The 12115-nt window shown below is 42.8% G+C and overlaps 1 protein-coding gene across 5 annotated transcripts in view; it reads left to right on the top strand.

Moving 5' to 3' along the window:
- DENND2B (DENN domain containing 2B) overlaps window positions 1–12115 on the top strand; it is a 179376-nt gene that overhangs the window by 74400 nt on the left and 92861 nt on the right. Inside the window, exon 1 of one of the 5 annotated variants that reach the window (XM_017500326.2) lies at window positions 9372–9507. The exons of the other annotated variants lie outside the window; for them this stretch is intronic. The gene's annotated coding sequence lies outside the window, so the exon portion shown is untranslated. Of the gene's footprint in view, window positions 1–9371; window positions 9508–12115 lie in introns of those variants that run through there. 5 annotated transcript variants of the gene reach the window in all.

Here is a 12115-nt window from a genome sequence, read left to right on the forward strand (position 1 = left end):
CCCTTTAGTTATTTAGAACATCTAATGAGTTTTTTCCTTTGAATCATTATGTGTTATTTATGGTCACATTTTGAATGTTTGTGGAATTGAATGAGTTTTTTTTTTTTTTTTTCCTGGTTAAATACTGAGAATGCCAGTCCATATAAACAACTGGGAAGGGTGGGGCTGTGGCAAGACTTAAAAGAAGTTAGTCTGAATTACATCTCTTCATCTGGGCAGGAAGAAAGATGGCATTTCTCCTTAATACTCCATAAGTAGTTAGATGTCTTAGATTGCCGGTCTCCCTATTGGATAAAAAGGTGGAATTTGCTTTTGGAAAAGTAAGTAATTTGTCAGTGAACTAGGGTTTGTAAATAAACCCTGATTTCCTAGTGTACAGATATCTTTTGTAGTTTTCAAGTTTATTGGAAATCTTTGAGAAAAGAAATGTATCAGGCCACAGCTTTCACTTCTTGGAAATTGAACATTGACTAGTTTCTGTTGGTTGATACTTCTTTTTATTTTTCGAGATGGGGTCTCACTCTGTCACCCAAGCTGGAGTGCAATGGCGTGGTCTGGGCTCACTGCAACCTTCATCTCCCAGGTTTAAGTGATCCTCCTGCTTCAGCCTCCCAAGTAGCTGGGATAACAGGCAGGCACCACCATGCCTGGCTAATTTTTGTGTTTTCTGTAGAGACGGCTGACCAGGTTGGTCTTGAACTCCTGACCTCAGGTGATTCACCTGCCTTGGCCTCCTAAAGTGCTGGGATTATAAGTGTGAGCCACCTCACCCAGCCTATACTTCTTTTTTAAAGGTCTGATCCTGTTTAGATTCTGTAAGTAGTCAAGGCCTAGGATTCTGAAATGAAAATGTATGCAGTGCTTATAAACTGTCATTCCTCGGTGTTCATGAGACCTGTGGTCAAACTAATCAGTCCGCTTAGATGGAATAGTTTGTGAAGGGGAGAGCAAGGTGAGACTAAATTTCAGATTTAGTGTAGATTCCTAGAACACAGAGGAATTTCTTTGGTAAATAATTGGATTCTGTTTTTCTGTCTCCCCCATCCCAGTCCATTTCAGTAACAGACTTGCTTCTGAAGGGAAAGATAACATACTTGGGAGAGACTCCTTCAGAGGGTGTTTTTCAGATGATCTTCAGCACCGATTCACGCTGAGCAGACATGAAATGTCATCTGCCATGTGCAGGGACACACAGATGGGTTAGGAGGTGAGGCTGAGAAGACTGGCTGAGGTCAGATCTTTAAGGGATTGAACCATCCAGAAAGTGGGGAATCACTTTCCCCAGGAAGCAGGGAGGAAACACAGTTGGATGTCGTTTGTGGAAAAGAGACCTAGGAGACCATGTGGAAGACGGAACTGGAGTGGAATGAAACCTGCCAATTTTATTGGCTGTAACTGGAAAGGTGATATTCCAGTCCCTCAAAATTCATTTAGAGTAGAAAGTAAGGGAAGTCTCGGGGTGGGCAGGATCAGAACTCCAGATTGCAGAGCTTTCTGGAGCCGAAGAGCAGTGGTGTTTGGACTTGAATGTGCACCAGACTTACCTGGAGAGCTTGTTACCAATTTAGTAGAATTTTTAAAGTAAACATTTGCATTTTTAACAAATTCGGAAGTGATGCTTCTACGGTTGTCTGGGAACCCCACTTTGAGAACCACTGCTTAAGAGGCTTGGGAGCTGAGAAGCTGCTAAGGGTGTGAGGGCCAGATGTTAATTAGCTTGCTTTCTTTTACCAACCCAGAATTTCATGTCTACAAAGCTTTACTTTAGATCTTCTTAGGTGGCTTGCTCTAAAACATCAACAAAGCCTGGTAAAGGCGCATGCTCTCAATGACCCTTCTCACCATATCTGTATCACTTCCAGATGAGATTTCCAGGTGTAGGCTCATCTTTAAACAGATGCTTATCTCATTTCTGGAAAATGCCCATCCTGGCCACTTGATTTCATTAGGATTGGTGGCATTTATGCCAGGAAAAGCTTCCCCCCCGCCTGTCAGCACTGCTCCTGCCTGGCAGGGCTGTTTCAGGGACAGCCAGCAGGCGCTGCACTGAGTGTGTTCTGTTGATTAGCCAAGTTTACACAGGACATGCCTGGGAGATTATCTCTTTAGGCCAGGAGTTGAATTTCAAGGGCAAAGTCCACAGTTGGCAGCAGAAAGGCTGAGAACACCTGGAAGAGGGGAAGGATTTCACTTGCCTTTCACTCCCCAGGGTGCAGTGCCTCTTCCCACAGAGGCTGGGTTTTCTCCTTGCTGCTGCCCAAGCAGGTGACCTTGGGATGTTTCCCACAGAGCAGCGTGGCTCCAGGCACTGCCCCTTGCTGTCTGCTTTAGCACCTGTGGCTTCGGGTGAGACACTTGCATTAGTAAATGTCAGCTGCCCTCTCCTCGTCATCATCGTTTCTTGAATCCTTTTCTGGGCTTGCTTCTCTCTCTGCGGGGAAGGTCTTCATTTTCCTTCATAGTCTGTGACTCCCAGGTTTTCCCCAAGCTCTCCTTTTCTTAGCTTCCTTCTAAGTTCAATAGAATTCTGTTTCCGTGTGGGAAGGGATATTACAGACTGCCTGGCACAGTGCTGCCCAGCTTAATCTTTGTAAGGCACACTGGATAAAGGGAGGCAGCTACCCATATGTAGCCTGAGACAACCCACCTGGGACTCCCATAGCCTGAGTGCTGTCCCTGGGGTGGAAGGAGTGGGTGGGTCCACATGGCTGTTGTCTAATTTTGGGGTACTGGCTGGGAACTTGGATTTAGTCTCAGGTGCCTAGGAGATGTGAAGTGAGAACACCTGTGCCCAGGGTGGCCGAGTGAGGACTGGGACTCAGGTCTTTTCACTTCTGCTGATTTAGGGCCTTGCTGTGCATATAACACTGAAATTGTGTTTTAGATTAGCAGGCAGACATCAGACCATCTCGGGCTAACTTTTGCTTAAGACATTTTTAAAAAAGCAACACTATGTGTTCTAAAAACTTTTGCAAAATGGAGAATATGTAAGGCAGAACATGAGCATCTCCTATAAACCTGTGCCCCAGAAAAATAATCATTGTTAACAGTTGGGTAACACCAGATTTTTTATTTATATTTTTAAACTATTTATATTTTTTATTTATATTTTTAAACTAACATCCTTGAGCCATAACAGATTCTTTAAATGTTACGTATGTATATACGTTTATTTTTTTACACAAAAAGTTTATACTCTACTTTAAAAAATGGAAAGTAAAAAGTGTTGGTGAGAATGTAGAGAAGTTAGAACCCTCATACATCGTTACTGGGAGTGTTAGGGTACAGCTGCTGTGGGAAGGTTTGATTATTCCCCAAAAAGCCCAAAGTTGCCATATGACCCAGCAATTCCACTTCTGGGTTTATGCCCAAAATAATTGAAAACAAGGACTCAGATTCTTGCATGCCAATGTCATTGTAGTGTTATTCACAGCAGCTAAAAGGTGGAAGCAACCCAAGTGTTCACCGACGGATGAATGGATAAACAAAACATACAAACCATGTACAAACAAAATGTATGAACACAATAATACAGACTGTGGAATATTATTCAGCCGTGAAAGGGAGGAAGTGCTGATGCATACTACAATGTAGGTGAACCTTGGAAATGGAAATGTTGCCCTAACTGAAATAAGCCATATACAGAAGCACAAATATTTTGTGATTCTGCTTATGTAAAATATCTAGAAAAGGCAAAATCATAGAGACAGAAAATAGATTAGAGGTAACCCAGGAGCTTGGTGAGAGGGGAGAATGGGAAGTTATTGCTTAATCAATGGAGAGTTTCTGTTTGGAAGAGTTTGGGAAATAGTGGTGATGGTTGCACGACATCATGAACATACTTAATGCCACTGAGTTGTACACTTTAAAATGGTGAATTTCATGTTTTCCTGCAGTAAAAAATGGAAAGAAAAGATTATACTATACTGAAAAACATCTCACTTATAGTTTACCTAGGATATTTTTCCACCTCAGGATACGCTTCTAAGGCGCAGCATTGCGTTTCTTCAGAGGGATGTATCATAATTTATTTAACCAAGCCCCTTTTAACGAAAGATTGAATTGTTTCCCAATTGTTTCTATTATATGCAGTATTGTAATGAACAGCAGTATCCAGCTGTCTTTGCCCATGTGTCCTAGTTCTTGTATTTCCTTAGGCAAAATTCCTAGAAGGAAAGATTTGCTGATCAAAGGGTGTGCTCATTATAAATGTTAATAAATATTGCCAAACTGCCTTGCAAAGAAGCTGCATCAATGTGCTTCTCATCAGCAGTGTATGGAGGTGCCTGTTTCCACCACACCCTGGCCAACATGGGTGTTATATGTGTTACACATCTTTTTACTCTTTGCCAATCTGATAGGTGAAAAATGATTTTTTATTGTTACTTTATTTAGGATGTCTTCAGTTATTAATGAAATTAACATCTTTTCATCTTTCTGATAGTTGTTTTTATTCCTTTGTAAATTTTCTGTTCAAATACATTGTTAATTTTTCTGTTTGGTCATTATTTTATCTTGTAAATTTGTGAGAGCTTTTACATATATATGACATTAGGATTCTTTGCCATAGGTGTTGATGATAATTTTTCCCCCAATACAAAAATTTTTTGACTTTGTTTATGCTAATTATTTGCCTTTAACATGTTTTACATTTTTATTTAGGCAAATATTTTTCTTCAAGGCACTTCTCCCATCCCCCTTCTCGGCTTTTGAGTTGAATTTTGTCTCATGCTTGGAAAAATCTTCACTTGTCAGAATCACAAAAAAAATTCATTCATGTTTTCTTTTAGTGTTCTAGTTTTTACACTTAAACTGTAATTAATTTTGCTTACGTAAGGAGAGAAGTAGGATTTAAATTTTCTCTCTCTCTCTCTCTTTTTTTTAAGATAATTTCATTCTGTCTCCCAGGCTGGAGTGCAATGGCATGATCTTGGCTCACTGCAACCTCTGCCTGCCGGGTTCCAGTGATTCTCCTGCCTCAGCCTCCAGAGTAGCTGGGGATTACAGGCACCCGCCATCATGCCCAGCTAACATTTGTATTTTTGTAGAGATGGAGTTTTACCATTTTGGCCAAGCTGGTCTTGAACTCCTGACTTCAGGTGATTCCCCCACTTTGGCCTCCCAAAGTGCTGGGATTACAGGCATGAGCCACTGTGCCCGGCAGGAATTAAATTTTGTTGATAAGAAAACCTAAGATAACCTTTTTTTTTCTATTAAATTTATTCTTTATGTAAAATTTATAAACTTCTTTTCACTTAACTGCTTAGTGAGTTGAAGCTACCTACATTCAATTCTTGTAATATTTCTCATTTAGGATGTACCATAACAATTAAAAACATTTTCTGGCTGGGTGCAGTGGCTCACGCCTGTAATCCCAGCACTTTGGGAGGTGGAGGCCAGAGGATTGCCTGAGGCACACACACACACACAAATTTTCTGTGACATTTTTAAAAAATTGCTTTTTTTTTTTTTTTTTTCAGACAGAGTCTTGCTCTGTAGCCCAGGCTGGAGTACAGTGACATGATCTCAGCCCACTGCAACCTCTGCCTCCCGGGTTCAGCCTCAGCCTCCCAAGTAGGTGGGACTACAGGCATGTGCCACCATACCCAGCTAATTTTGTGTATTTTTAGTAGAGATGGGGTTTTACTAGTTGACCAGGCTGGTCTTGAGCTCCTGACCTCAAACAATCTGCCTGCCTCGGCCTCCCAAATTACTGGGATCACAAGGTATGAGCTACCGTGTCTGGCCTAAAAGAATATTTCTGATTAAGTTTACCAAAAAAAAAAAAAAGCCTTTAGTGAGAGAGGCAGATTAAAAATGTCACCCAAGTCTTCTGGTTCCTAATCCTGTTTTTTGTTTGTTTTCTCTTATCCTATATATGACACAATCAAGATTTCTTTTGTTAAAATTTGGGGATAGGCCGGGCGCGGTGGCTAAAGCCTGTAATCCCAGCACTTTGGGAGGCCGAGGCGGGTGGATCACGAGGTCAAGAGATCGAGACCATCCTGGTCAACATGGTGAAACCCCGTCTCTACTAAAAATACAAAAAATTAGCTGGGCATGGTGGCGCGTGCCTGTAATCCCAGCGACTCAGGAGGCTGAGGCAGGAGAATTGCCTGAACCCAGGAGGCGGAGGTTGCGGTGAGCCGAGATTGCGCCATTTCACTCCAGCCTGGGTAACAAGAGCGAAACTCCGTCTCAAAAAAAAAAAAAAAAAAAAATTTGGGGATAATTGCATGAATCCTCTTTGCAAAACTTTCCAGTGCAACCTATGTGCAATTGTCTTGACATGCTGGACCTAGATCTTGTCACGTAGAAGCCTTGCCCTTAAAAATTATACCTGCTTTGATGAGCTCACCCTGGCTGAGGTGGGAGTGGGTAGGCAGCTGGTACTGAGGAGAGGCAGCAGGTCAAAGTCTAAGAAGGTGTTCAGACCCAGAAAGGGTGTGGCTTTGGGAGAGGAGCAGCCTGAAACGTGTGAGGCAATGGGGCTGCTTTGCGGACAGATTCAGCAAGATTTTTGAAGTGAGAGAAGGAAAAGAAATAATGTTTATTGAGTACCTACTTATGTCCCAGACACTAAGCTAGTCAGATCCCATAACTGTATTTTAAAAGGCAGCTTTTAGTGCTGGATCAACCTAGGTTGTTGTTCCTAAGGGTTGTGAACTTGCAAACTTGGAAAAGAAAGCCTCGTTCAAGTTAGAGTTTAGGAGACCAAGAAAAGCAGGATTTAACTGGCATCATTACTGCTCCATCAGCCAGGGGCTTAGACAGAAATTTTTTTTGAGACAGGGTCTTGCCCTGTTGCATGGGCTGGAGTGCAGTGATGCTATCACAGCTCACTGCAGCCTCCACCTCCCTGGCTCAAGTGATCCTCCCACTGCAGCCTCTGGAGAAGCTGGGACCATGGGCATGAACCACCATGCTTGGCTAATTTTTAAAGTTTTTGTAGAGATGGCGCCTTCTATGTTGCTCAGGCTGTTCTTGAATTCTTGGGCTCAAGTGATCCTCTTACCTCAGCCTCCCAAAATGCGGGGATTACAAGCGAGAGCTACTGTGCCTGGCCCAGAAATGGTTTTTTTTTTTTTTTTGAGACAGAGTTTCGCTCTTGTTACCCAGGCTGGAGTGCAATGGCGCGATTTTGGCTCACCGCAACCTCCGCCTTCTGGGTTCAAGCAATTCTCCTGCCTCAGCCTCCCGAGTAGTGGGGACTACAGACGTGCGCCACCATGCCCAGCTAATTTTTGTATTTTTAGTAGAGATAGGGTTTCACCCTGTTGACCAGGATGGTCTCGATCTCTTGACCTCGTGATCCACCTGCCTCGGCCTCCCAAAGTGCTGGGATTATAGGCAGAAATGTTTTTAATGAAAATAGGCTAAGTAAGGAAGCAGGAGAAATCACTTCCAATCAGCATACATTCATTAGGCCCCTGCAGGACCAGTGCACAGACATGCAGTACTTACCCTCAAGGTACTTAATAGTTTATTGGACAAGACACGTGAAAAACCAGTATACTGCATTGAGATTTGTGCCACCCTAGATGTTTCACTGGGAGGAAAGGATTAATTGAGTTGCTGGTGAGAGGAGAGCGGGGAAAAGCAGGGCATGGCTTCACAGAGGAAACGGTGCTGGTACAGATTTCGATGGAGGCATAGTTCTTTTGTAAGGAGACAGGGCAGGGAGGGGCATTCCAGGTGGAAGGATTTGCATGCACAAAGGAGTGAAGCTCTAAGTACAGAGAGTTCAGGGAAGTCCCACTTGGTCCTGTTTGTTGTGCTTGGCAGGGCAGTGTGAGGAGTGTCAAGATAAGACTCCAGAGACAGGTCCCAGGGATGGCACTTGAAAGGCTGGATCTACCAGTGTCCAGTCCAGCCTACCAGACCGCCCCAAAACACAGTGGCTTCAGACCACAATACTTGCATGGTTCTGGGGTTCTTGCTTGGGGCCTTCTTGGGTAGTTTTAGTTAGATGGTGGGTGGGGTCTCAGCCTCCTGGGTAGCTGGGACTACAGGCATGTGCCACCACACTCTGCTGTATCTGCTAACATTTTTTTGTTGTTTGTAGAGATGGGGCTCTTGTGTTGCCCAGGCTAGGAGTTCAGTTTTAGACATTTCTTATTTCTTAACATAATTGACTTTTCACATGATGGATTCACCTGATTGTTTTCTTTTTCTGGAGTGTTGTTCAGGTTGTTCCTCTCTCCCCTGTGTATTCTATAAACTGTAAATCAGATCTAGAGGCCAGATTAGATTTAGGTTAAGCATTTTGGGAAGAAAACAACCCTTTTTAAATGATGCGGCAGATCAGAGGCACATGATGTTTGGCTGGCCCATTGTTATTGATGCTAAGTTTGACTACTTGTTAAGGTAGGATCAGCTAAATTTCTCCGTTGTGAAATTATAGTTTTCATGTGACTAGCAGGTAATCTGTGTGTGACCTTTGGCATTGTTCCCCATTAATCTTTCACTTAATTAATTTTATTGTTAAACTGTTTATTATGGAAAATCCCAAGCATAACCGAAGTAGAATAGATGAGCACCACTGTGTCTATCATTCAGCTTCAACTGTTATATTAACTATTAACTAATAACTATGAATATTAACACATGAACTAGCTTGTTTTATTTCTATTCTTGTCCACTACTCTTCCTTTTTTACCACTGAATTTTTCTTTCTTTTTTTTTTTTAAGAGATGGGGTTTCTCCATGTTGGCCAGGCTGGTCTCAAACTCCTGACCTCAGGTGATCTGCCCACCTCGGCCTCCCAAAGTGCTGGGATTACAGGCGTGAGCCACTGTGCCTGGCGTACCACTGAATTTTTTGAAGCAAACTCCAGGTGTCATACCATTTCATCCATTAATGCTTCGGAATGTATCTCTGAAAGACCTTTCAGAAGTGTACTGGATGTGTGGTATCCGAATAGCAATTTTTAAGTGTGCTGACAAAGGAATGGAGAATAGCATAGTTAGGGCTTTTTAGGAGGGTACAGGGGAAAGAGAAAGGAGCTGTGGATTTAAGATGGATCCTTTTGTGATGAATCATGGATTCCAGCCTGGATTGGCAGAAGGAAAGGCCGGGAGGTGGCTGATATACACTAGGAAAAGGGCTTAAGGGAAGAGAGGCCTAGCCAAGGTCAAAGAGCAGCTGTTGGGTAGTAAGTGGTCAAAAGATAGACAGGAAGGGAAATGTGGTCAGACAGAGGGCATGGTTTTAAGATGGGTAGTCCAAGGTTCAGGATTTGTCCAGAAGTGTGGGTGACTCAAGTGGAAGTGGCATTGACGTCAGGGAATCAGTTGTAAGATAAGGGTTTTGAGTGGATCTATGCACACAGCTATTGAAGTTGCCAAGATAGAGGAAGAGCCCTCAGGGAGAGCCTGCTGTGTGTTAGGGCAGGAGATGGTGTGTGATTCTGTGAAGAGTTTGAAGATGCGGGGCAGTTGCTTCCCTGCAGAGCTGGGGGCACTGTGGAATCGGTTGAAAGCTTAGCCAGTGGTGGAAGAAGACAAGGTGAGAAAAATGCAAGACACCCATTTTAAACAGTTTTAAATCTGTTGTGCTCTGTTGGACATTGTTGCCCACTGGTTGGCGTGGAGGAAAGTACTGAGGTGGGGGGTTAATACTGAAGAGGAAAAGAATTGTGAAATACAGGTGGGGTTGAAGCAGGAGCCCTTGAGAGGAGACACAGTGAGTCCCTCTTCCTGTTTCATCCCTGAGGGATCCCTTTGCATTTTAACGTCAGTGCTTTTCTGGCTGGGGTTTGTTTTGGTAGGTAGTCTTTGTGAAGATTTGTGTTGCATGATTTACACTTCACTTACAGGGTTTGGATGGAGTGAGTAGAGAAGGGGTGGCTGTCCCTGGGCGAAGCAGTGTCCAGAGAACCCATCCTAGCATTTTCTTGCTGCTGGTGACCACTTGCCTCTTAAACATCTAGAAAATCCTTGATGTCCAGGACTAGAGGGAGAATGATCCCTTTTCTGAGCTCATAATATTCCAAACTTCTTCTTAAACTACCAGGGAAAGCATGCATTTCTCCTACGTAATAGCCATCAAACTTACAGAAAAGAAGCACATTGTAGGTTTCAGAGTTTTGGAGAGCTTTGATCTCTAAAAGTTATGGATTTGTAGATGAGCTAGAAATGAAAACTTGAAATAATTCTTCTTCTTAAAGATAGTATCTCTTGAAATAATTCTTTGAGAATGATCATCACTGAAGAAGATGAGATTAAAAGGGAGTTGAGAGAAAAGAAGGCCCACCTGGCCAAATACCAGCATCTCCTGGGTTCTGAGGCAAACATGAGTCTATGCCCATGGTCGCTAGACGTGGGATGATTTCTCACTATCTTGCAAAATACCTGTGTTTAAGGAAGTAAGTGACCCACACACTTGCTTATATGGTTTTACGAATTTTAGTGTTGAGAGAAAAGTTCTCCTCTTAGGCTCTGTTTAGAGTTCACTTCCTGCTGATTTTGCTGGTTTGTGTGCAGTAGAAATGTCAGTTCTGGCCTGGCATGATGGCATGTGCCTGAAGTTCCAGCTACTTAGCAAGCTGAGACAGGAGGATCGCTTTGCCCAGGAGTTCAAGTCCAGCCTGGGCAACATAGCACAACCCTGTCTCTTTAAAATAAAAGAAAAAGAAAACTGTCGCCAGACACAGGGGCTCATGCCTGTAATCCTAGCACTTTGGGAGGCTGAGGTGGGCAGATCACCTGAGGTCGGGAGTTCGAGACCAACCTGACTGACATGGAGAAACCCTGTCTCTAAAAGAAAAAAAAATTAAAAAAAGAAAAGAAAAGAAAACTGTCAGCTCGGCTTTACACACATCTTTTCCTGGAGGATAATGATAGTTATTTACATATGAATACTGGCTTATAGCATATACCATATTTTCATATACATTGTTTCTTCAGATTTATATACTGTCTTCTCAATAGAGAAAATTGATGTCTGGCTGCAGTAGGCATGAAAACCATACCCTCCTGTACTTTCCATGGCACAGTGGAAGGAATGGGAATTTTGAAATCAGTCCTGGTTTGAATTCTGGCTCCTCCTCTTACTAGCTATATGACTTGGGCTTTGGTTTTCTTGTTTGGTAAAATAGAACTGGTAACATTTACCTCATAGGATTGTGTTAGAGTATTAAATGAATTAATGTAATGAACACCTGGGAACAATGCTTGACACACAGCAGATAACTGGTAAAGAGAGGCTTTAATCATGTTAATAACATAGAAACATCATCAGCAACAAAGAAAAGAGCATGCAGCTGTTCTCATCTTGTTTTTTTTGTTTATTTTGTTTTTTTCTGAGACATTATTTTGCTCTGTCGCCCAGGCTGGAGTGCAGTGGCACAGTCACAGTTCACTGCAGCCTTGCAGCCTTGACCTCCTGGGCTCAAGTGATTCTTCCACCCCAGCCTCCTGAGTAGCTAGGACCCCAGATGTGCGCCACCATGCCCAGCTAATTTTTAAACCCTTTGTAAAGATTGGGTCTCGACATGTTGCCCAGCTTGGTGTCAAAGTCCTGGTTTCAAGAGACCTCCCGCCTTGGCCTCCCAAAGTGCTAGGATTACAGGTGTGAGCCACCATGGCTGGCCTTCCTAATGCTGTTCGTTAACACGATTGCTATGAATCGTCTTCTCCTTGGCAGTCAACATACCAGTTTCTCAAAGTACAAAGTTTTTTAAATTAGTTTTATATTTTAATGAAATTTATATGGATATGTAAGGCAATATTAAATGATATAACAGTAATTTTTACTTTTTTTAAAAACAAGAATTGTGTTTTATTTATTTTTCTTGTTTTTACCGCTACAGCGACAGTTCTTTTGCTATTTTTACAACCAGTGCTTATGCAGTTTTGGTTTCCTATAGTTCTCGTAGAAGCTGCAGATAAAATGCAAATGTTTTACATGAAATTGCAACTCAGTGAAAACCACTCTGTGAGGAGCTGAGCTAAGGACATCTATGTAGCTTTCAGGTGATCTGCTAGAAAATGGAGCCTAGCCGGGCGCGGTGGCTCACGCCTGTAATCCCAGCACTTTGGGAGGCTGAGGCGGGTGGATCACGAGGTCAAGAGATCGAGACCATCCTGGTCAACATGGTGAAACCCCGTCTCTA

Source organism: Cebus imitator, unplaced genomic scaffold, assembly GCF_001604975.1.
Source record: "Cebus imitator isolate Cc_AM_T3 unplaced genomic scaffold, Cebus_imitator-1.0 Scaffold265, whole genome shotgun sequence".
In the NCBI taxonomy this organism is placed as follows: domain Eukaryota; kingdom Metazoa; phylum Chordata; class Mammalia; order Primates; family Cebidae; genus Cebus; species Cebus imitator.